General features: G+C 39.5%; 1 pseudogene; it reads left to right on the top strand.

Annotated features, from left to right (window-relative positions):
• The window catches only part of LOC149194031 (heat shock cognate 70 kDa protein pseudogene), a 29922-nt pseudogene extending 4632 nt beyond the window's left edge, over window positions 1–25290 (top strand).
• Window positions 25291–25505: the final 215 nt, after the last annotated feature.

Raw genomic sequence — 25505 nt, 5'->3', positions numbered from 1 at the left:
TTTGGGTTTATTTCGAAACCTATAAGTATCACCTTAAAATTGAAGCCAACAAATTACACGTCTTTTTCATTTTAAAGTCTACATCTCTCACGTTAATAAATAAATTTAATATTATTAAAAATATTATAATATTTTTATTTAAAATATTTAATCACATACATTTACAATTCTAATCACTTATATATTTATATATGAACGAAAGAAACTGCGCTATTAAAGTTCGCCCTCCATATGTTAACGTTAAATTAACTATGTCTGGTCGACCTGACATCTTGATAGGAACGTTAAAATGATCATCCTTCTGTGAAAAAACTTTGTAAATGTCAATGGTAACGAAAAACGATGAAACGACACATTTTTTAAAGAATAATGGTACATCTCAGCAAAACCATTATCAAAATTTTGTCAGAGCAAAACCATTCGCTAACCATTCGCTTGAAAGTTCAGAGCATGACTTCTGACAGGGTGTCCTAAAACCCTGATTCAACAGGTGCATGACGTTCGTTCTCATGTACATGGATACTAACATTCATTGAAAATCAGCCTTTTCTGCACCCCTCTGTGGTCCTACGTCTGCCACTATCGGTATTATCACTGCATTTAACTTATCATTTTGTCTCCATTTAAATTGTCTGTGTTTTATAATAATTATTTTTCAAAATTAAATTTTGAATAAATTGAATATTAAATTATTGAGCTTTTAATTTTTTTATAAATTTATTTTTATATCGAATTACAATTTAAACGATAAACCATTAAAAACATCACCAACATTTATATCACAATAATCAGGACAAAAAGTAGCGTCGGTTGACAGTCTCTGAGAGCAACGAAGCAACCTAAGCTCAGAGTACGACCGATTTAGAAATTGCATCGCCTATTCAACCTGATTTTTTCAATCATTTGATTGCTATTACTAAGAACCGTTGTCTAAGGACGCCACAAATGGGAAACATAGTTTTTTTCTCAAAATCTGGTGAAAGAAATTTAAAAGACCTGAGTGCTGGAGTGTTTGAATCATTTTTTGGCTATGGAAAAGAATTCAGCACCATCAAAAGCCGGTGGCCACCCAATATCTTAACGTTTGACAGCTTTAACCCAGACTTTCAAAAACTCTGAGATTTTGTCATAATCTTGCTTGAATTTGCATTATTTTCAGGGCCTTTTTTTGTGCTCTTTATACTAATTTTTACTAAGAAACATTCTTACTAAGTTCCATATGTCATCTAGCTAGTGGGTTGAGAAAGATAGAAAATATGAAGAACATAAGTTTTACTATCATATTACTTTGTTTCTAAATATGCTAGCACAACTACATTAATAAATGTGATTGATATATAAACCTATACCAAACACATTCACAACTACATTAATAAATGTAATTGATATAAGTGAATCAACTACATTTATTATTATCTATTTTTAATAATAACAATAATATTTTTATTTTTATTATTTAATATTTTTAAATAGTCAATTAATAAATATTAGAATTAATATAAATATAAATATAAATAATTAAAAATCAAAAATAATATAAAAATTAATATTAATATAGTAATTATATTAATAATTATTATTATTATAAAAATAAATAAATATAATATTAATAGTTATTCATTATAAACTGTAATAATTATTAATAAATCAAATGGATTAATATTATAAATTATGGTCATATTATTAATAATTACTAGATTCATATTAATTCTAGTGCAATTTTTTTTTAATGCAAAATTGGAATAAAAATTTGCATGGAGATATGATTTGATTTCTCTCACAACTTGATAAATTCAGAGCTAAAATGGATCTAAACTCATTTAAATATTGATCTTAGTTTTTACATTTAATTATTTTCACTTAAATTGAGGAAGTCAAGGTGTTTTAGTTAATAATTTTATTTTTTATTTTTATGTAAGTCAAAGTGTTTTAGTTAATAATTTTATTTTTTATTTTGTTGAATTTTATTTTTTATTTTGATGTGGATTTGGTAAACCTTTCAAAAGAATGAATGGGGTTCATCTTCATGACAAAGGTGAAAAAATTCATCTACCAAAATGAATAAATAACAAGGATGCATCAGGTCAAGAGTTAGCCATTAGGAATTTGCAAACTAGCATTATCCATTATTAACCTAAATATAAAAATTAATTAAAGTTCAAATGTAAAATTAAAATATAAAAATTAATTAAATTAAAATTAAAATACAAAATTACAAAGTCAATCAAATATAAAAATTAATTAAATTCAAAATCAAAGATGAAATTATAAAGTCAATAAATCATAAGGCGTCAAATTGTGATGATAGGATAAATATTACTACTGTTAATTAATTAATTAATTAATTAATTTTAAATAAAGAAATAAAGTTACAAGCATAATAATATTCAATAAAATGAGGATGAAATGAAAATTGAATAAAAAATAATTAAATAAAATAAGTAATTTTTACCTAATAATTAATTAATAAAAAAGAAATAACACTGGAATCAAGAAGAGAGGGCCTGAATCCAACTCTTAGTCAATTTCCAACCATCATGCCTATTGATATTGATTGCATGCTTCTCAATCTCTTAGCATCCTATGGTGGAAGTGATGAACCACTACAATGACTCTTGCATCACGCATATATTTCTTAGCATGTTCAACAAGAACTCATGAGCGAGAGCGATTGTGCCTAATGTCTGTTGCATGTTCTTGGATTATTTGGTTAATGGAGAGACCGATTTCTCTCATGTAGGGAATCCGAGAGACTGATTTCTCTGATGTAGGGAATCCCACAAGAACACGGGATCTAGGAGACACCTTTCATGTATTTAGGATCTATAAGGTCACAATTTAACACTTGTAAGTGAAGTTGAAAAAATTGATTGAGAAATAGAATTAGCATTCAAAGTAAATAAGAGTTTATGAGCATGTCTTTCATATTAATCACATCAATAGGAATTGGTCGACATTTCAAACCAACAAATGTGGTTTAAAATGCTTAGATAACATAATATAATACGGCATTACAATATCTCTTCCATACTAGGATGGAGAGTGTCCACCAAAAAATGTAATAAAATTAAATAAAAGAAAATATTTATAAAATAATTTGATTGTGAAATGAGAGATGGATTTTTGGCTTTTGTTATTGATAAGCCATGGTACGCTATGGTTAATAATATCCATGGTAAAGTGTGGTGATTATCCATACTTAAAAATCTTGTTATATTGTATGTATTATTTTGATTGTGAAATAAGAGATGGTTTTTGGGGATGTAGCACTACTACACAAAGGGCACTTTTAAGAGATTTTTTTAAGGCAAAAGAAATCTTTTGTCTTAAAAACTCACTTTTTATTTTAGTTATTTTACATTAAATTTTAATATCGATTGAATTGTCTTAAATATAAACTTTAAGACAAAAACAATTTGAGACAAAAATATTTTAAGACAAAACTTTAAATTTAAGACAAAAATAGTTTGAGACAAAAATACTTTAAGACAAACTTTATATTTAAGACAAAAATAGTTTAAGACAAAAATATTTTAAGACAAAACTTTATATTTAAGACAAACAATTTGAGACAAATATTTTAAGACAGAACTTTATATTTAAGACAAAAACAATTTAAGACAAAATTATTTTAAGATAACTGTATATTGAAGACAAAAACACTATGAGACATAAATATTTTAAGATAAAACTTTATATTTATGTCAATGACCACTTAAGAAGAAAGTCATTTTAGAACATTAACAATTAGGAAAAAAACATATCAATTCAAGACAATATTATCTAACAACTGCAAAATTAACTCTAACAATGCACCCTAAGTCCCCCAGATTGTTGGTTGCTATTGTCCTGCCCATACCTAGGGTTTTATTTCACTTATCATTCATGTTATTTTATATAAGACAACAATTTGTTGGGCTCTTTATTTCGTGGGGGTCGCTGGATCTGAAGAATGTGATAACTTTCCGTAGCAATATTTCCTCAAAATGAATTCCTCTTTTGTCCCTTCGACCTCTGTTGATAGGATTAGAGACAACTTGTCTGTTGTTGCATTCGGAACTACTACAGGAAGGGGGATATTAAGACAATCTACTACATGGAGGGGGATTTTGAGACAATTTTTAAACACAAAATATTATTTTTTTCTTAAAATTAAATTTGCCTTAAAATTTTCTATATGAGGCATTAGTAAAAAAAGGTAAAGGATTAAGAGTAGGTCTTTACATTGTTGATGGCATCTTTAGGAAGCAGAGTGATGGTGGTCGACAACGACTGACGCGAATTAGGGTGATGGAGGCTGACAACATAAGTGTGCTTTGTGAGAGGAGTGATGGAGGAACTTTCACTGAATGTGGATAGGCAATAACATATTTCGAGTACTTTTCAAGGTCTCCATTGATTGTGTTTTAATACGAGTTTTTTGGCTATTTCATTTCTTTTGAATGCTACTTCTATCCAATGATTGTTGTTATCAACACATTGTTGTACTAGTAATCCTTACTATCATCAACAACATGGATTAGATTCACCTAAAGGATTGTTGAAAAATGAAGCAAGAAATTTTCAATCTGATTTTGCCTTGATTAAATTGAGAAAAAATGAATTTCCACATCAATAGATAACTTGGATGTAGTTAACTTGTATGACATGGATTGTGTCACCCAGTTTACTCAATAAATTTGAGTTGGAGGAGTTAGAGTTTAATTAAGCATGTGTGATTGCTAATTTGTAGAAATCAAAGTGAGTTATCCCAAGTTGTTTTCGGTTAAACTAGTTCTAACTGTTGGAGGAACTAGTGGAAGGTCAGTTATTGAGTGGGACATCAGTTAAACTCAGTGATCATTCAGTTAAGTGATCAATCGACCAAAAATAGATAGTTCATCCAAATAATTTGAGTTCTCCAAATGTGGTGGAGATTCCAAGGTAGTGTAGCATCAGTTGTAGACTAGTCTTCAGTGTAGAAGTGTTGCATGCAGTCAGTTGACCAACCTTAGGAATTGCGCAATCCATTTTGGAAAAAATTCCTAAATAATAGAGGCCTGATTTCTCAAGGAATTGCTCATGAAATAGAGGCTTGAGCAAAGGAAGAAATTGACTATGTCTAGGTTAGATCTTCTTAGTGAGCAAAGAGAGAGGTTATTCAATTAGAGGTTGTGCTCAGTTGAGCAAAGCAATTGTAGTACATCTCCATTCATCAGATTAATGTAAGCAGACATTGGGGTTTTTAGTATTTTTCTTTCCGCAAAAAAATATTTTTTGCATGTGTGTTATTTCTTATTCCATGTCTAAAAGTTTTGTTCTAAATTGTGAATTAACTCCCAGAGAGCAATAGAGTAGGTGTTTGTGTTGTGATTTTGAAAAAACTTCATGATCAATTGTAAATATACACCATAATTTCTACATGGTACGAGAGAAGGATTCACAATAGAGCGGGAATTTTGAAGTTGTTTCCCCGGACATTCGAATTTGCAGTTCAGTGTAATAGGATCTCTTCAGTTGAGAAGATGAACTTCAATGGGTTGAGGCTAGAGCATGAATTGGAAGGAAACTCTAATTTCATCACATGGAAGGATCACATGGAGGAGGTATTTGATGACAATGGATTGTTACAATACATCAAGAGAGATGTTGGACATCCAGCAAAATCTAATGCCCAAGACATTGCTAAGTGGAAGAAATATGTAGCAAAGGCAAGGAGAATAATATTGGAGGGATTGCGGGACAACATTATCATCAATATCCATGGGAAAGAAAATCCTTATGCAATGTGGTAGACATTGGCAAATATGTTCTAGAATAGTAGTGACCACAAGAAGCTGGTGCTCAAGGATAGACTTTGAAATATAAAGATGTAGAAGAATGACATTATCTCGTAGTATATGAGTGGGTTCACATGAGTTCATGACGATCTTGTAGGAGTTGGTGTTATTCTTTTAGAGGATGACCTTGTAAGCCTATCCCTTCTGGGCCTTCCTAAGAGCTAGCATAGCTATCAAGATACAGTGAACGGAAGGGAGAAACTAATAAATTGGTAATACTTGTGGCCTAATTTGGTACAAGAGGAAATAAGGCAGAATACCAAATATGGGACCTCATCCAAGGGTGAAGATGAATAAAACTTTGCATTGGTCGAAAAGGGAAAGAAGGGAAAAGGGAAGAAATCTCAAACCAAGCTAGAATCCAGCCAAGGGGGAAAGAAGAAAGATTTGTAAAAAATTAAATGTTCCCATTGTCATGAATACGAGCACTATACCACAAAATTTCCACACAAAAATGCAAGAAAGAACACCTTAGGAGGAGGAGCAACTGAAGACATGGCTTCATAGTTCGAACATGACTTTACCCTTATCACATGCATGTCCAGCACAATGATGGGGAGTGTGCGGTGCTTTCACTGAGGTGAATCATTCCACATGACAGGGTGTAGAGATTTTTTCAGTGACCTACACGAGAAAGATCTCCATATGCACATCAAATTAGGGGGTGAAGGAAGGTACAATGCAACCAATATTGGGACATTCACCTTTAATAGGGATTCAAGTTCCCCTGTCAGGCTCAGGGATGTCATGTTTGTTCTATGCCTGAAGAAAATCTCATCTTTTTTGTAGTTTTGGAAGACCATGGTTATGATCTGATCTTCAAAAAAGGAAAATAATTCTTGAGACACATAGCCACGAGATATGTGCAATAGATTGGGGTTCGTGTAACAAACCTATATAAGCTAAATGTCGAAGATTCTATTGCATTAAGAAATAAGGAGGAGAAAGTGCAGGGCCACGATATCGGTGAACTTTGGCACAAAAGACTTGGCCATTTTCATCATGGCATATTGAAGATTATACAACAAATAACCGTTGACCACCCTAAAGGAGCACTTAAGAAACATGATGTATGCAAAGGGTGTACATTGGAGAAATACACAAAATCCACATTCCATGATTAGGACAGCAAAGTACATGTAGTCCTAGAAAAGATCCACTTCGATGTTTGTGGACATTTCTCGATAGCCTCCACTACCAAACAAAAATATTTTGTAACTTTTATTGATGACTTCTCACTGAAGTGTTGGATCTTCTTCATGTGGAAGAAAGATGAGACATTCTCCAAGTTCATTGAATTCAAGGCACTGGTTGAGAAAGAAACTAGGAAGAAGGTGAAGGCTCTTAGGAGAAATAATGTAGTTGAGTACGTGTTGAATGAATTTAAAAATTTATGTGCAAAAGAAGGAATTCCATGAGAATTGAAAACACTCGACAACCCACAAAAGAATTGAGTGGCTGAGAGAAAGAACCATAGAATTGTGGGAGCAAAAAGGGTGATGTTGCATGACCAAGGCCTACCTTTGCATTTGTGGGATGAGGCATGCAACACAATAGCCTATTTGAAGAACTAGAGTGGTGGGCTCCAGTATTGCAGAAATAATGTTGCAACTCCTAGGACTCCCTTCTTTACTTTTATCAACCTAGTAGTTCGTAACAAACTTGGAAGCGATGGTGATGTATGCACAAGTACTAGCTCTTGCCGCAGCTGTCACTTGGTCAGCTGGCACAAGTCCGCTAAGAGCTTAAGCTAACTTCTATGAGCTCTGAGAAGAAGCTTTTTAACTGATGGACGAAAGCTAACTCAAAGAAGGCTGATCTACTTACAGAAAGAAACTGGAAAGCTGAAAGGAAACATAAACCCTAGCAAACCCTAATTTTACCAGCCAGCCCTACTAATGAAAGAAAGAGGATGCAAACTACCAAAAGAGATGCCATTGACTTCTAGGAAGGTAAAATACGTGTGTATAAGCTACTTCGATAGTAACATCTGAAAAAAACATCTTTTTGTATTTTTGAATAAGTTGCCAGAATTATCATGCATGCGATTTAACTGTTTTTGACTGTACAGAGGTGGATTGGCGAGAGGAAATGCTTGGAGGAGATCAAGAAGGTTCAGAGAGGGCCTAAGGGGTCCCTAATACCCTTATAGAGAGTTTCACAGAGTTTGTCTATCAAGAAACCTCATTTGTGAGCCTCTAAGGAAGTCTGCAGGGGTTCTATAGGATGTTCTGGAATTTCTACAGGATGTCTGTAATTTTCTACAGGTTGTTCAGAAATGGGATTTTGGAGGATGGATGGAGAGATAAAGGTGAAGGAGTGAGTATGGAGGTAGGATAGTGGTGTGAGGAGGTCCAGGACTTGGTGGATGGAGTTGAGGAAAGATGAAGATGGTTGGATTTGTTCAAGAAGGAATGAAGCAATGTTGCACAAAAATTAGGGTTATGTGAGCAAATGGCAATGTGAGGCAAGAATCTGAGTTAGGGGATGGAGCAGATGGGATTGATGGAGTATGGGCAGATAGAGAAGTGGTACAGGTGCTCTATAAGTTTTTTTTCCAACTGAACCAACGAAGAATTGTAAAATCAGAGACCTTGCTACGTTGACCTAATGTGATCTAGCTAACAGTAAAGAGAATGAACAGACATTTTAATTGCAATGAAACCATGTATACTAACTATGCAACAAAGTAATCAAGAATCTGAACATGTAACCAACTTCTGCAAATAAAAATCAAACACTCATGATTGCATGGCAAAACAAAGTCAGTGTTTTTGTTGGCAGCAATGTCACCTTGATCCCAGCTCCTGATCCCACTGAGGGAGAGGTGAAATCAGAGGTGCTTGATGGCCCTTTTTTGAAGCTTTTCCCTATTAATAACCTATCAACTCAATCTAAACATCAAAAGTCTTTCTAACCATCAACAGTGACTTAGTTAATCCGCAAGATTTAATCTACTTAATAGAAATGATTTTGTAAAGACATAAAGAAAAAATAACAATACATAAAGGAGGCCTTGGCACTCGGGTTGGGCCCAACCCCAAGAGCTACCGACTCCTATAAAGAACTCATATCTGATGCCAAGTAATGCTGCTTTTCATTACTCAAAAATAATCATCACAAGAAAGTTATACAGTAGTAGATACAAGAAAACGAGCTGAGAAAATGACAGCACTATAGTGCAAAGCCCAACAGTTCCAAAAGTAAACTACGAAGGCTGAGGCCTTCCTATTTATACACTACGAGGGGCCTAGTAGCCCTCCTTAATTCAAGGGACTCGGCTATTCAAACTGCCAGTAAATAGTCACTCTTCCCAAAGCTGCTCGACTGCCTTTAGGATTCATTTTGGTGGCCTATTGAGCTCAGAGTTGAGGGTGGAGATTTCGAGGAAGGGCCATTTAATGCCAGAGACAACCTCCCTACGAATCCTCACCTCAAGCTTGGCTGTCACCTGACCCATAATTGCTTCGTTTTGCTCCAAAATTTGTCCAAAAAACCTGAAATAACCACGTATTAGCCTCCTTGGTAGAGTGACCACCCTTATTCGTTCAAATAACATAAACATACTAAAAAAACATGCATAAGCTATGAAAAATGGTGGATTGATCAAGGACAATTGGTCAAAATGAGCCCAATAAGTTCCCCAATTCGGGGCTCATCTTCACCCCCCTGCTAAATGGGTTGCTCATCCTCTGAGCAACTAGTCCAACTCATCATCCTTTATAGCTTTGATCACCTCGCTCACGTCCCAGGCCTCTGCGGTGATATCTTCTTCCCGGTCATGGAATCCTGCTTTCCTTTCCACTTCCTCCCACTGTCTGTCTTCCTCCTCCTCCTTAACTCCTTCTAGCAATCCCAAAAGCAAAGGGGGACTGAATTTCAAGCCAAACCAATTGGCCTGCAGATTTTGAATCAACTGTTTGTGGAGAGGCACCCTTGCCAAGGCCTCCCTCATCCTGGTGGGAGAGTGGTATTCCCTTACCTTCAAGCTGTGAGGCAGTGTGTTCCACCGCCTTGTGCAGGCATGTAGGCAGTTTTCTCCCAACAGTCTCTCCATGTCCTCAAAGTGGGCAATAGCTTGAGCCTGTTGCTCAATGTATTCTGGTAAATCCTGAGAGCTGTTGGCCAAGTGCTGGTGGGCACTTATCACTACTGAGGGGTAATCCGGCTCTGCTCTGATCATTAATGGCTCACTCAGTTCTCTGCCTATGATACTGCAGACCTCTGCTGCTCTCTTTTCCTCATGATTGATCCAAGAGGCCATGGCCATAAGTTGGACATCTCCTATCACAGTGTTGGGATCCCATGCATTCATGTTCAGAAGGGCGAAGTTGTGCAAGTAAAACTCTGATAATTTGGCCCTGTCCTCTAATGAACTACTGCCACATAGAGCTGCAAATTGATGATAATTTTAGAATGGGGTGATGCCCCTTTGGGCCAAGGTGTTGATCTGAAACTGTAACCACTGATCCTTAAGGTATAGGGCGTACGATTTGGTAGGCTACCTACACTGCAGAGCTTCCATTGCCCAGCTGTCCATGCAGGCCAGTTTGGCCTCCTTTTTTTGTATCTGTTGTTTCAGAGACTGTATCTCCAGTCCTGCTTGCAATTCCTTTTCCTGTAGCTGTCGATTCAGTGTCTCAATTTCAGCCTGCATCCCTTCCCTTCTCTGTTGTTCATCAGGTGTATGTTTAGCTGTTGTGGGCTCCTCTTGTTGCTGTTGTTCTCCCAAGATGTGAGGCCTATCTTCCTTCTTCCGTCCTTATAACTGTAGCTGTTGTCCAAGCAGCTCATTTTCTTCCTGTAGCTTGACCCGCTGGCTTCTCTCCACATGTCGTACCATAGCCAATTCCCTTCTTGCCCCTTTGAGTTGTTCCTCCAGAGGACCTATATCTGCCACACCCTTGGACATAGCAATCTTCATCCAAGTGTGGGTCCTCACTCTCTCTTCTTCTAGTGCAAGGAAAAGTGGCAATGTGAATTTTTGGGGAATGATCTTTCTGGCCTCTAAGAAGTTATACTAGGAGCCAAAACTAGGATGGGGGCTAGGTTCCACAATGTTCTCCACCTTTTCTTCCTCATGTGGTGATTTAACTGCCTCACCTTCCATTTCTTCGGTCTCCTTTAGCCTAGCTAGTGTTTCCTGTAGAATAGTCTCAGCATCCTATAGAGAGGCCTTTGTGTCCAACATTTTCATTCTTTCTCTCCAGGTGGATGTCTTCGGGCTTCCCCGTTCATAAGTGATGGATCCATTTGAGGGAGACCTCTCCTTTTGTGTAGCTAGGGTGTCTACAATCATGATTGGTTCTTTTGACGGTGGCTGGGGTCTGCCAGTCTTTATCCTCACACTCCTTCTTGCCTTAAAATACGTGGAAGGCTCCCTCTTTCGCTTCCCTTTCTGCTTTGGAGATGTGCTTAGGGTGGCCAGCACAGTTGTTGCCTCCCTGGATAAAATCTCAGGCAATTTTTCCTTCTGTTGCCTTGTTTCCAAACTTCCTGTAGAAAGTCATGGGTTGACTGTTTTCTGGCTTCCTGTAGAAATGGTTTTCATTGTTTTGGCCTGCTTGGCTGGGGGTGCATTCCCTTTTAATTTTTCTATGGTTGCCTTGGGTGTGCCCTCACTTGCTTGGACTTTTTCAGTCCTCTCTGCCCTGATTTACAATCATTTCTCCCTTGGTGTTTGTGCCTTTCTTCCACCCACAGTTTTGGGCTCAGCAGCTTGGCCTTTCCCTTGTCTCTCTTCTTGTTCTTTCTATGGTGGTCGGTCCTGGGTTTCCTTACCCTTGGCTTTCTCTTCTGCCTCAATGTGCTCCTTTTCCTCACTACTGGATGAAGTGAGTTCCTCGGCCAGAATTCGAATATCATCATCCTTGGACATATTGCGGAAAATCTCCTAGGAGAGAGGGACAATGTAGGTATGGAGGGCATCTTCCACTAGATTCTTAATAAGCCCATGATGGGTCAGCTGATCCGGTGTCCCTTCCTTCAATTTTGTGCCACACTCAATTAATGATTGTAGGAGGAAATAGGGGATGCTTAACTTTTGTTCGGGGGGTAAATCCATCCTATGTCTGAGTTCACTTAGCAACCGGAAGTGATAATCGTAAACAATACTGAACCGCCCCTCATAGGTAATGTATTTCATGATCTGAAGGCTGACCTCGCTCCAAAAAGGGTGTAGGCTGGCTCTCCAAACCCCATTCTTATCTTCTGAAAACTGTTCCTCTGGTACGAATAATTCTTTCTTTGCTTTTTGGCCCAATGTTCTCTCCTCTTTGCTCCAGGGTATCCCCAATGGCAGATTAGTGACTCGACTAATGAGTTGTGGGGTAAGATTTTAAGGTCAACCCTCTGAAATTTACAGTGGCCAGTGTATTTGACTTAGGCTGCAGGGACATTAAGAATTCTTCTGTTACCTCATCCTCATGGCCTTGAAGTCTGTCATAGAAGGTCATCCAATTGGCATTGATGAATAGTTCCACCACCTCAGGAGTTTCTCGCAATTTCCTGGAATCCGAGGGTTCCTTTCTGATAAACTCTCCTGGCATGGTGAAAGTGCCCTGTTTCAATGCTCTAAGCAGAAAGGGACTGTTGTTTTATGGTTTCCTCTTTTGATCCTCAGGACAAGGTTTCTCAGATGTTTGTATTTGACTTTGCATCAATTCCCTAGTTATAATGTTGTTGTTGCCCAAAAATCGACTATCAAAAGGGAATGAGGCTCCCGTAGATAGAGTGCAGAGCTTAATTTTCACCCCCAGCATGCATACAACCACATAAAAGTCACATTCTTCATGCACAGGTTAGCCCTCACAGTGGTTTATCGTTTCTATAGGAGGAATTTCTTAACAAGAACTGTGGAGGAGAATTTGGCGCAGAACCAACTGAAAAATTCTGTGTATCACACAGGAAAACTACTATTCTTGACCCACAGGAAGACTTGCTTCTAATTCTCCTACTCCAGAAAGTTTAACTCACCACCTTTCGAAATATCATGCATGGGAATGGTGTTTTCGAGCCTACCTCTTTTCGAAACTCCAATTTTGATGCAAAAAGTCCAGGTTTCTCTGCTCCAGGAGGCTATGCCATGTTTCCTGTATAGCTCCTTCCTGTAGAAATCTTTTTCGGCTTCTGGATGATGTCACCATGCTTCTGAATGAGCCTGGGACATGGGAGGATTTTGAAACGGTCCGAGAAGCTCAGGCTAACAAATTGCAGAGGAGGAGGACGCGTACTTTGCTGAGAACGGTTGCAAGTGTAAATGACAGTGGTTCATCGTGAGTTCTTTGGCCAGGCAATTTTGAATTACAACGTAATTCATGGCGAAGGGGTGAGGTGTCCAGGCCGATCCGTTAGCCAACGTCATCGCCATCATTCCTCAGCGTGTCTCTAACCACCATTTCCTTTCTCTGCCATTAACCGCCGCCACCCTGCCAATCCCACCAATTCTCCCCGACTGGACACTTCCCACGTGTCAGCTACACATCTCTTTGGCATAACTGAGCTTGTTCGAATCCCACGAGGCCATTCGACTAATTGTGGGTGGCCAGTTGACTAGCCACCGAATTCGTTCAATCCGCACCATTTCACAGACATGCAGTTTTCAGAGTATAGTCTATGCAATTTGACAAATAAGGTTAGACACTTACCTGTGTGGCCATGGGCGTGTTCTGTAGGCTTTGGAAAATGGAACGATGACTTTGCTCACTGTTGCTTCATGCACAGGCGCTGGAACTCCTTCTTTCATTGGCTGATGCTGTATGCAAGGCTTCGGGACCCGATCCTCTGGTTGTAAACGCTGCATGCACGGCTTTGTCCTTTCTCAGCTATTGAGGATGTGTTCATGTCCAAGTGGAGTTTGTTTTTACATGTCCCTTGTTTCGATTTCAGCGACTACTAACTCCAGAGTATGTGCTCCAGACAGATCAGCTGCTACAGGATTCTTGTAGGACATCCTGTAGCTGCTTCTCCTCCAGGGATGCATGCTGAAACAAGCAAGATTGTATTCGTGAATGAAGGGTCCTGATGGAGCTTTGACAGGTAGAGTGTGCGAGACTTTGTGTGCTTGATTTGTCACTTTGGACAAAAAAATTCAATTTGAGGAAAACACGACTCTTTGTATGACTGTGCGGGAATACATAACCAGATTGTTGCAATGGCAGTCGAAAGAGATGAAACAGGTGATGGTTGGAAGAGAGAGGTGGATACAGGCCTAATCAACAAACTTCAAGCTTCAAATCCCCTTCCAAAACCAAATTTGGCCTGCCCGAAGGCTCTACAGGATGTTTCCTATAGAAATGCAGAACTTCCTGTAGAAAGCCCCAAAACTTCTTGTAGAAAGCTCAGAACTTCCTGTAGAAGGTTGAATCTCGACCCGAATGTGTTCAAATCCTGGAAAAAGTGAGTGGCCATGGAGGGAGTGTTTGTCAGGATGTCCGGTAGCTTGGTATGGACCCTTGTCCTCGTTCTGCATGACCTTCTTTATCTGCACTATATTCCCTGCAACCTGCAATAATTCCAGAGATTAGACTTGTTTCTTTTACTTTTTCTCTTTTTTCATTTTTTTCTTCTTTCTTCCTTTTTTTTTTGAGAGAGACAGCAGGGGCGCCTCCATGAGGCTTTCACCCAAGGATCTTTTTTTTTTTTTTTTTAATTCCATTTCTTTATTTTCTGAGAGACAACTGGGGCGCCTCCATGAGGTTTTCACCCTCACTGTCTGCCCTGGGCGCCTCAGAGAGGTTTTCACCCAGGGATATTTTTATTCCTTTTTTTTTTTTTTTGATGATCAAGGTGTGGGTGGAATAGAGGCAGAACCCTGCTCCACTACCAGCACTGATTTTTCCAAAGTTTCAATGAACTCCTGCCTCGAAAGGGGTTTCCTGTAGATTTTCAATCGATGCCCATTGACAAGCATGGGGATGGCTTCTTCATCAATGGTCCTGATAAGGACTGAACCATTGTCATTGCATTTCTCCACTGTATATGGTCCTAATGATCTTTTCCTCAGCTTCCCTTTGAAATCCTTGTATCTTGAGTCATACAGCAGCACCCAATCTCCCGGCTAGAATTGCTTTTGATTAAGGTGCTATTCATGCCATATCTTCCTCTGGAGTTGAACTATTTCTGAGTGGAGGAGGGCCTACATTCACTGTTCATCTAATCCATTCAGCTGCAGTAATCTCTCACCTTGAGCATGGCTGAGATCTAGGTCCAGCTGAGCTACCACCCTCAATGTATTGTACTCGAACTCTATGGACAACAAAGCTTTCTTCCCATAGACCAGCTCAAAAGGTGTGAAACCTGTTGTAGTCTTCCAAGTGGTGTTGTAGGCCTAGGTGGCCTCAACTAGGTGATCTGCCCAATCCTTTCTGCTGCTGCTCACCACCTTAGTCAAAATCCCTTCCAATGCTCTATTAGTGACTTCCACCTACCTATTTGCTTGAGGATGATATGGGGTGGAAGTCCTATGCTTGATCTTGTGACGAGCGAGCAAATATTCAATCAGGTTGGAGGTGAACTGGCTTCCTTGATCGGTGACTAACTCTCTTGGGTATCCAAACTTGTAGAAGATATTTTCCCTTAAAAACTCAGCCACCTTTTCTTCTGTTGCTACTTTGATTGTCTTTGTTTCTGCCCACTTTGTCAGATAATCGATGCACACAATGATGTAAGACCTTTGCTTTGAAGGAGGGTTGATAGGACCCACAAAGTCCATGCCCCACTTCTCAAATGGCTCGAAGGTCGCTTGAGGTTGGAGCGGCATTTCATCCCTTGGAGTCGGTTTCCCCATCCTTTGACATTGTTCACACTGGCTGATGTACCTCCTGGCATCTTGATGAAGAGTAGGCCAATAGTAGCCTGCCTATAGAATTTTGAAGGCAATCCTTTTTGCTGCAAAGAGGCCTCCACAAGGTCCGTCATGATAGGTTAGGAGGATGTCAAAGACTTCCTCCTCCCTAACACAACGCCTCAAAATTTGATCTAGGCCAAGTTTAAACAGGTTGCCTGCGATCCAAGTGAATGGGGTGCTCTTCCTTACGATTCTGCTCTTCTCCTTTGAGGATAGATGCGGAGGGAACTGTGCTGAGACCAAGTAATTTGCTATATCAGCAAACCATGGAGAGAGTACTGAGATAGCAAACAGATGTTCATCTGGAATCTGGTCATCCACTATTCCTTCTTCACCTGCAGGCAAATGCAATCTAGACAAGAAGTCAGCAACAACATTTTCCTTACCTGGCTTGTCGACAATAGTCAAATCAAATTGCTGCAACAAAAGCAACCATCTAATGGTACGAGCATTTACATCAGGCTTGTTCATTAAATATCTAATCACAGCATGATTAGTGTGTACAAATGTTTGATAACCAGTGATGTAGTGTCTGAACTTGTTTAGGGAATGGACTACAGCCAGGAACTCTTTCTCGGTTACAGTATAGTTCATTTCTTCCCTGGACAGGTTTTTGCTGACGAAGTATATGGCATATGGCAGTTTCTCCTCAACTTGTCCTAAGGCTGCCCCTATGGCTTTTTTCGAGGTGTCAGTGTGGATGTGGAAAGGTAGGGCCCAGTTTGGACGTCTCAAGATCGGGGCAGACACCATCTTATCTTTCAAATCCTCTAGAGCCCCTTGATAGTCATCAGTCTATTTAAACTCAACATCTTTCCCTAAGAGGCCAAACAATGGTGAGGCTAGCTTACTGAAATCTTTAATGAATCTTCGATAATATCTTGCTAAGCCTAGGAAACTCCGAATATCTCTTACCTTTTGAGTAGGTGGGACCTTTTGGATGATAGCAATCTTATTAGGATCCACCTGTAATCCTTGCCAAGAAATGGTATGACCTAGCACGGTCCCTTCAGTCATCAGGAATTCACATTTTTTGGGACCGAGGGACAGGTTCATCTCAATGCACTTAGTTAGGACTTTTCCCAGATTAGTCAATGCTTCTTGGAAGTTGGACCCATAAGGAGTAAAGTCATCCATATAGATTTCTACCGAATCATGGACCAACTCAAAAAATATTCTTAATACTGCTCTCTGGAAAGTGGCAGTAGTGTTGCATAGCCCAAAGGGAAGGACTCGGTAGGTAAAGGTACCCCATGGACAAGTGAAGGTGGTTTTATCTTGGTCTTCCGGGCTTATTTGGATGTGGTTATACCCGCTGAACCCATCTAGGAAAGAGAAGAACTTCTTCCCTGCCAGTCCATCCAACACTTGATCTATGAAAGGTAAAGGGAAATGGTCTTTCTTGGTGGCTTTGTTAAGTTCTCGGTAATCTACATAGATTCTCCACTTCCCATTCTTCTCAGGCATAAGAACTAGAGGTGAGACCCACTCACTATCGGAGATAGGGTAGATGAATCCTGCATCCAACAATTTTTGCAATTCTTCTTTGACAATGTCTTTAAGGGTTGGATTCATTCTCCTCTGAGGCTACCTGACTGGTTCACAATCTTCTTTAATGTAAATGTGATGGGTATAGACCGAAGGATGGAGTCCTTTCATCTCCTTATAGCTCCAAGCGAAAGCATCTAAATGATTGCTCAGTAAGCTACACAGCTCCTCCGGGGAGGGAGATAGGGAGGAGCTGATCTTTAAAGTTCTTTCGAGACCAAACTCCACATTCTTAACTCTGGGAGAGGTTGGATCAGTCACAAAGAGGTCCACTAAGGTGCTGGCTTGGGTATCTTCCACCAATTCCTTTAAGGATAGTGCACTGGGAGGTGGATTTTGAATCAAATTCTCAATCAAATCATCCTTAGTTTGAGGGCCTCCCGTAGTGGTTTCTACTATGCACAATGGTGTGGAGTAGACCTCATCCTCATCTCCCTCTTCCAACCAGAGTGGTAAGTCATGTTCTAGCAGAGGTTGGGTAGGAGGATATAGGACTAGCTGCTTGGACATGGGCCCATTCTTGATGGTCATGCTTCCAACTCGACAACTGATGTAAGCATATGCAGTGGCTAACCAAGGCCTTCCCAAAATGAGGGGGTATCCAGTGAGCTTTGCCTTTCGCTGAACGACCAAGAAGTCCGCAGGGTACTCCCAAGAGTCAACAGGGACCAAGACATCTTCCACAATCCCTTCGGGAGTCACAGTGGAGCGATCTGCCAACTGCAAGACTGTCGAGGTCTTTAAGGAACTCTGAAGGTTGAGTTTAAGCATGGTGTCCCTGGTCCTCACATTAATGGCAGCCCCTAGATCAATCAAGGTATGGGGGATTATAGTGCCATTGATGTGGACATCAACTACAAGACTCCCAGGCTCCAAATACTTTTGACAGATTACTTGCCCCAACATTAGATCGGACAGTTGTCCTATGACATTGATAGTCGAGGCATCTCTCTTCCGCTTGCCTGGGTGCCCGAAACACTTCTCCTTAATCAATTTATTGTATATCGGTACATCTTTTATGGCTAGGAGAAGTGGTATTTTCACACACAACTGTTTAAGTTCTCCTAGAAGTTCAGTCTCCTCTGGGTTTGGTTCGTGGTTACTGTTAGTCGCTCAGGAAAGGGTGGAATGGCTTTGGGTTCACTTTCTTATTTCTCTTCCTCTTTCTCTGGGGGAGGAGGTTGGCGACCTCGAAGGGTCTTCCCGGATCACAGTTGATCTCCTGGATCTCCACAGCATAGGTAGGGCATGTTGTCTCCCCAGTGTATACCTGTTGGGCCTGTCGGTTGTTGGGGTTCGGGTTCGATTGAGCATGCATATGGGGTTGTCTTGGAGGAGCAGGAGGTAATGGTTGTGGCTTAGCTAGTGGTGGAGGTAGAATGGCAGGAGGAGAGTTGTATTGGGGCCTCCACCTCGGTTAAGGTGCATTCCACTGAGGTTGTTGTTGGACATGTGAGTGAAACGAATGAGCAATGGGTTGAGTATGGTATTAAGGTGGATAAGACCATGGAGGAGGTGCGGACCAGGAAGGATGAGCAGGGGGACCCCAAGAAGGCATGTGAGTAGATTGGTTGGGGCTATAATAAGCTTGGGATGTCCCTTGTATCCCCTGCTGGTAAGGTCAGGGCTCATACGGCCTCCTTTGGTTAAGGAAGTAGAGAGGTTTAGTGGTTGCCTCAGTCCCTTGGTACATAGCTTTAAATCTTGGCAAGGTTGGGCATTAGTTTGTGGGGTGGTTTTCCTCACAAATGAAACATACCTCTACTGAGTGCAATGGACACTCATTCTTAGGGTACTTCCTCATACATCTAGGACAAAAAATGGCCAAAGCCCTCTCAGCTTCCTCTTTCTTTTGTTGGATTCAGAAGGTATCAAGTTGCATGGCAATGGTCTGTCTCATCTCACTTTTGAGGTCTTCCGTCTGATTAGCAAACTCATGCTTGGAGAAGGTAGTACTAGTTGAAAGTGGATTCCTCCTACCTTTTTTCCGGGCTACCCTAGAGTGGTTTCTAAACACAGTCTTTATGTCCTCATAAGGTAGTTGGTAGATGTCTTCTCCAGCTAGCATGTGAAGGGTATCTAGATGGTCTTTAAGGACTCCTTGGAGCAGAACCAGCTTTAGAGATTCAGGATCAAGTGTGCACCTGGCCCTTTTATAGCTGAGTTGGAACCTTTCCTCATAGTCTTCTAAAGACTCATCATTTCCCATGGTCATCCGAAAGATTTCTCCCTTTGTTTCCTTTGACCTACAATAATCCCAGTATTTGTTCTTAAAGGCTTGTTGCATTTGAGCCTAAGTGGTGATACTGTTTCCAGGTAACCCCATGAACCAGCGTAATGCTGCATCCTTGAGGGTAGAGGGAAAGAGTTTCAACTTTTTCTCGTCTTCTGCATAGTCATAAGTTCGAAAAAGGACAACAAACTCAAACAGGAAGGTATCAGGGTCTTTAGTGGCCAATCCATGGAAATTAGGTAAGGCTGAGTGACTTATGTTCTTCATTTTCATGTCCCCGTTCATCTCTCGGATGGGGAAGGTACCTTCTATTCTCTCATCCTCTTCTCTACCATTTCTATTTTCGGCCATGGTCTCAAAAGGAATGGTTTTCTTGCTCTTCTTATGTTATAGGATCTTCGTATATCTCATGAGGTTCACCTATAAGTTCTTATAGGTCACTGCCACCAAAGAAGAGAGAAGGGTGACTTAGTGAAGTGGTGGGGGTGTTGGGTAGGAATTTTCCGGTATTATCTCTATTCCTACGAGGCATGAAAAGATTTTTGGTTGCTTTCTTTTTTTCTGCTTGTACCTGCAAAACTGAAACAGATGGAATTGCAACTAACTAAAATCTATCTTGCGGAAATGAAAATGCGGAATTGAAATGAAAGCAGGAAAGGACTAATCTATTTTGCTGAAATCAAATTGCAGGAATGAAATGCTAGACTACACTTGCAGAATTGAAATGCTATTCTACGCTTGCAGAATTGAAATTGCGGAATTGAAAGGCTAATCTATGAAAGCAGTAAATGTCTAATTTACTTTTGTAGAAATGAAATTGCAGAATGAAACTGAAATAAACTACTTAGTAGAAGGTTGGAGTAGAAAAAAAATAGAAGGAAAGCAGCAATCACAAATACTATGACGCTTCCCTGGCAACGGTGCCGAAAAGAATGGTGGGCTCCAGTATTGCAGCAATAATGTTGCAACTCCTGGGACTCCCTTCTTTAGTTTTATCAACCCCGTAGTTCGTAACAAACTTGGAAGCGATGGTGCTGTATGCACAAGTACTAGCTCTTGCCGCAGCTGTCACTTGGTCAGCTGGCACAAGTCTGCTAGGAGCTTAAGCCAACTTCTATGAGCTTTGAGAAGAAGCTTTTTAACTGATGGATGAAAGCTAACTCAAAGAAGGCTGATCTACTTGCAGAAAGAAACTGGAAAGCTGAAAGGAAACGTAAACCCTAGCAAACCCTAATTTTACCAGCTAGCCCTACTAATGCAAGAAAGAGGATGCAAGCTACCAAAAGAGATGCCATTGACTCCTAGGAAGGTAAAATACATGTGTCTAAGCTACTTCTACAGTAACATCTGAAAAAAACATCTTTTTGTATTTTTGAATAAGTTGTCAGAATTATCATGCATGCGATTTAACTGTTTTTTACTATGCAGAGGTGGATTGGCAAGAAGAAATGCTTGGAGGAGGTCGGGAAGGTTCAAAGAGGGCCTAAGGGGTCCCTAACACCGTTCTAGAGAGTTTAACAGAGTTTGGCTATCAAGAAACCTCATTCGTGAGCCTCTACAGGAAGTTTGCAGGGGTTCTATAGGATGTTCTGGAATTTCTACAGGATCTCTGTAATTTTCTACAGGTTGTTCAGAAATGGGATTTTGGAGGATGGATGGAGAGAGAAAGGTGAAGGAGTGAGTATGGAGGTAGGATAGAGGTGTGAGGAGGTCCAGGACTTGGTGGATGGAGTTGAGGAAAGATGAATATGGCTGGATTTGTTCAAGAAGGAATGAAGCAATGTTGCACAAAAATTAGGGTTATGTGAGAAAATGGCAACGTGAGGCAAGAATCCAAGTTAGGGGATGGATCAGATGGGATTGATGGGGTATGGGCAGATAGAGAGTCGGTACAGGTGTTCCACAAGTTGTTTTTTCAACTGAACCAACGAAGAATTGTAAAATCAAAGACCTAGTTACGTTGACCTAACCTGATCTAGCTAATAGTAAAGAGAATGAAAAAAAGTTTTAGTTGCAATGAAACCATGTATACTAACTATGCAACGAAGTAATCAAGAATCTGAACATGTAACCAAATTTTGCAAATAAAAATCAAACACTCATGATTACATGTCGAAACAAAGTGAGTGCTTTTGTTGGCAGTAAGGTCACCTTGATCCCAGCTCCTGATCCCACTGAGGGAGAGGGGAAATCAGAGGTGCTTGATGGCCCTTTTTTGAAGCTTTTCCCTGTTAATAACCTATCAACTTAATCTGAACATCAAAAGTCTTTCTAACCATCAATAGTGAATTAGTTAATCAGCAAGATTTAATCTACTTAACAGAAATGATTTTGCAAAGACATAAAGAACAAATAACAATACATAAAGGAGGCCTTGGCACTCGGGTTGGGCCCAACCCCAAGAGCTGGTGGCTCCTGTAAAGAACTCAGATCTGATGCCAAGTAAAGATGCTTTTCATTACTCAAAAATAATCATCACAAGAAAGCTATACAACAGTAGATACAAGAAAACGCACTGAGAAAATGACAACACTATAGTGCAAAGCCCAATAGTTCCAAAAGTAAACTACGAAGGCTGAGTCCTTCCTATTTATACACTACGAGGGGCCTAGTAGCCCTCCTTAATTCAAGGGACTCAGCTGTTCAAACTGCCAGTAAATAATCACTCTTCCCAAAGCTGCTCAACTGCCTTTAGGATTCGTTTTGGTGGCCTATTGAGCTCAGAGTTGAGGGTGGAGATTTCAAGGAAGGGCCATTTAATGCTAAAGACAACCTCCCTACGAATCCTCACCTCAAGCTTCGTTGTCACCTGGCCCATAATTGCTTGGTTTTGGTCCAAAATTTGTCCAAAAAACCTGAAATAACCACGTATTAGCCTCCTTGGTAGAGTGACCACCCTTATTCGTTCAAATAACATAAACATACTAAAAAAACATACATAATCTATGAAAAATGGTGGATTGATCAAGGACAATTAGGTAAAATGAGCCCAATAAGTTACCCAATTCAGGGCTCATGATAGAGTCCTCATCAAGTTCTTGGCATGATTATGCAGAGGAGTTTTTCTCAGGAAGAAAGTTATATGTGTCACACTTCATGATTTTTAGAGCCTATTTTTTCTACCATGTCTCCAAAGAATCAAGGAATAATCTTGAGCTAACCGAAAAATTGGAGGTATTTTTGTGTTAAACAGAAACTCCCCACAACTACTGTGTGTACTTGTCATCCCTCATAATGACAGTTGTGTGAATGGATGTAAAGTATGATGAGGATAAAGTGTTGTGGTGCTCTCTTGAGAGGGAGCTATAGATCCCACATAATATTAAGTAATATAATAATAATAATTACATCATAAGGTGTTTACCTCTAAGAATAACTCCCTTAGTTGCCACTATGTACTTGTCAACATCGTTAGATCTATTGTTAGATGATTGAAGAATGATCTGTCGTAGGATTCACTATTATGGGTGGCCATAATATTTGTTATCATTAATTCTAATTATTGTTAATTATTTGTTGGTTATTCGCTAAGGCCATGCAACCTATTAGGTTTATCTTAGAGATCGCAACCCTCAACCTTGCAAACCATGTATCCTCCTAGGTTTATCTTGGAGCTCGCAACCCTTAGCCCTACAAATAAGCCATGCTAATCCATGCATTACAGACTGTTAATTTATCTAGGAGGTTGTAACCCTTGACTCTGTGAATAAGCCATGCATTGTGACCTCTTATATTATCTTGGAGCTTGCATCTCTTGCCCCTACCATTAAGCCATGCATTATGTTTTAAAGGAATTTTTGAAGCATTGATAATCATGGAGAAGATTGAGCAAGGAAAGTGGCATTTTCTTATGGTTGTTTAGTTTTATGTGGTGTGATCTACAAGTTAACAGAATCTTTTTTTTAATATTTTTTAATGGCTGATGCTATTCTTGTTCACCTACAAAAATGTGTAGGGATTCAATGTCATGAATGGCTTGGCAATCCCAAGTAATTGGTAAACCTTGTTTCAAAATTTTACGAAAAATAGGTTTGTTATTAGATTGTGTGTAAAATTTGCATTTGTGTTCATCTAAATCATTTTTTTTGATGTTATCGCAGATGAAAAATGGTTGATTGGTAGGAGTTTATCTGATCACTCCATTGTGAGTGATGTGAAATTATGGCCATTCAAGGTCATTTCAAGGGTTGGCGATAAACCCAACATCATTGTAACATACAAAGGGGAGGAGAAGCATTTTGCAGCTGAAGATATATCTTCCATGGATTTAACTAAGATGAAGGAGATTGCACAAACTTATCTTGGGATCACTACTAAGAATATTGTGGTCACTATTCCGGCACAGTTCAATGATTCTCAAAGGCAGGCAAGCAAGCAAGCAAGTGCAATCTCTGGGTTGAATGTTATGATAATTATTAATGAGCCCATTGTTGTTTCTATTGCATATGGTCTTGAAGAAAAGGCTAGAAGTTTTGGTGAGAAGAATGTTCTTATCTTTGATTTGGGTGGACATACTTGTGATGTGTCTCTGCTCACAATTAAGGAGGGTACTTTGAGGTGAAGGCTAATGTTAGTGATACACATTTAGGTGGGTGAAGATTTTGATAATAGATTGGTGAACCACTTGTATAGGATTTTAATAGAAAACATAAGAAGGACATTAGTGGTAATGATAGAGCCTTCGAGAGACTCTGGACTTCCTTTGAGAGAGCTAAGAGAACCCTTTCATTAATTTCTCAGACCACCATTGAGATTGATTCCCTATATGAAGTTATTGACTTCTATATCACTATTACTACGGCTAGAGTTGAAGAGATGAACATGGATTTTCTCAAGAAGTGCATGGAGCTTTTTGAGAAATGCCTGCAAAGTGCAAATATGGACAACCGCTCAATCCATGATGTGGTGCTTGTTGGTGGGTCTACTAGGATACCTAAGGTTTAGTCCTTATTCGAGGATTTCCTCAATGGCAAGGAGCTTTTCAAGAGAATTAAGCCTCAAGAGGTTGTTGCATAAGGAGCTGCAATGAAAGTTTTTATTTTGAGTGGAGAGGGCAATGAGAAAGTGAAAGATCTATTGCTTCTAGAAGTTACTCCCCTTTCATTATGGCTACAAACTACATGTGTGGTTATGATAGTTCTCATATCCATGAACACTATCATCTCCACAAAGGAGCAAGTCTTTTCTACTTACTCAGATAACCAGCCTGGTGTGTTGATTCAAGTGTATGAGGGTGAGTGAACTCAAACCAGGGACAATAACTTGTTGGGTAAATTTGAACTTTCTAGTATTCCCCCTGCTCCCAGAGGAGTTCCCCAGATCACTCTGTGCTTTGATATCGATGCCATTGATATTTTAAATGTGTCTACTGAGGAGAAAATCATTGGTCACAAAAAAAAATCAACATCACAAATGACAAGGGTATATTGAGTAAAGAGGATATTAAGAAGATGGCTCGTGTTTCTAAGACATACAAGGATGAAGATTAAGAGAACAAGAGGAGGGTATAGTCCAAGAACTCTTTAGAGAACTATGCTTACAACATAAGGAATACCATTCGAGATGATAAGATTGCGGCAAAGTTAGATCCATCTGATAAAAAGAAGATTGAGGATGCCCTTGAACAGACTATCCAGTGGCTGGATAACAACCAGCTTGCAGATGCTGACGAGTTTGATGACAAGATGAAGGAGCTGGAGAACACTTGCAATCCTATCATTGCTAAGATGTACCAAGGCGCTGGTGCTGATATACCTGGTGGAGCCTATGGAGCTGCTGGCTCTCCTGAACAGGGTTATTCTGCTGCTGCAGGCTCGGGGCCTAAAATTGAGGAAGTTGATTAATTAATTTTCACCTTTATACCATGTTAGAAGATGATACAGCACACTTACAAACCAGGATTTAGAAGGTGAATGGTTTCTCAATTTTGGGCATAACAATTGAATGTTACTATTTTATTTATTTTACTTTTATTGTGGTGGAATAATGAGGATTTAGGTGGATTGTCTCTCAATTTTAGACATGAGAATTGAATGTTGTTGTTTTGACTAGTAAGGAG

This window comes from Pinus tabuliformis, chromosome 2_2 (assembly GCF_031772625.1).
Source record: "Pinus tabuliformis cultivar Carrire ecotype Pingquan chromosome 2_2, CPIR1, whole genome shotgun sequence".
Taxonomy (NCBI): Eukaryota; Viridiplantae; Streptophyta; class Pinopsida; order Pinales; family Pinaceae; genus Pinus; species Pinus tabuliformis.
The sequence above is the reverse complement of the archived record's forward strand: the minus strand, read 5'-3'. Positions and strand labels throughout refer to the sequence as shown.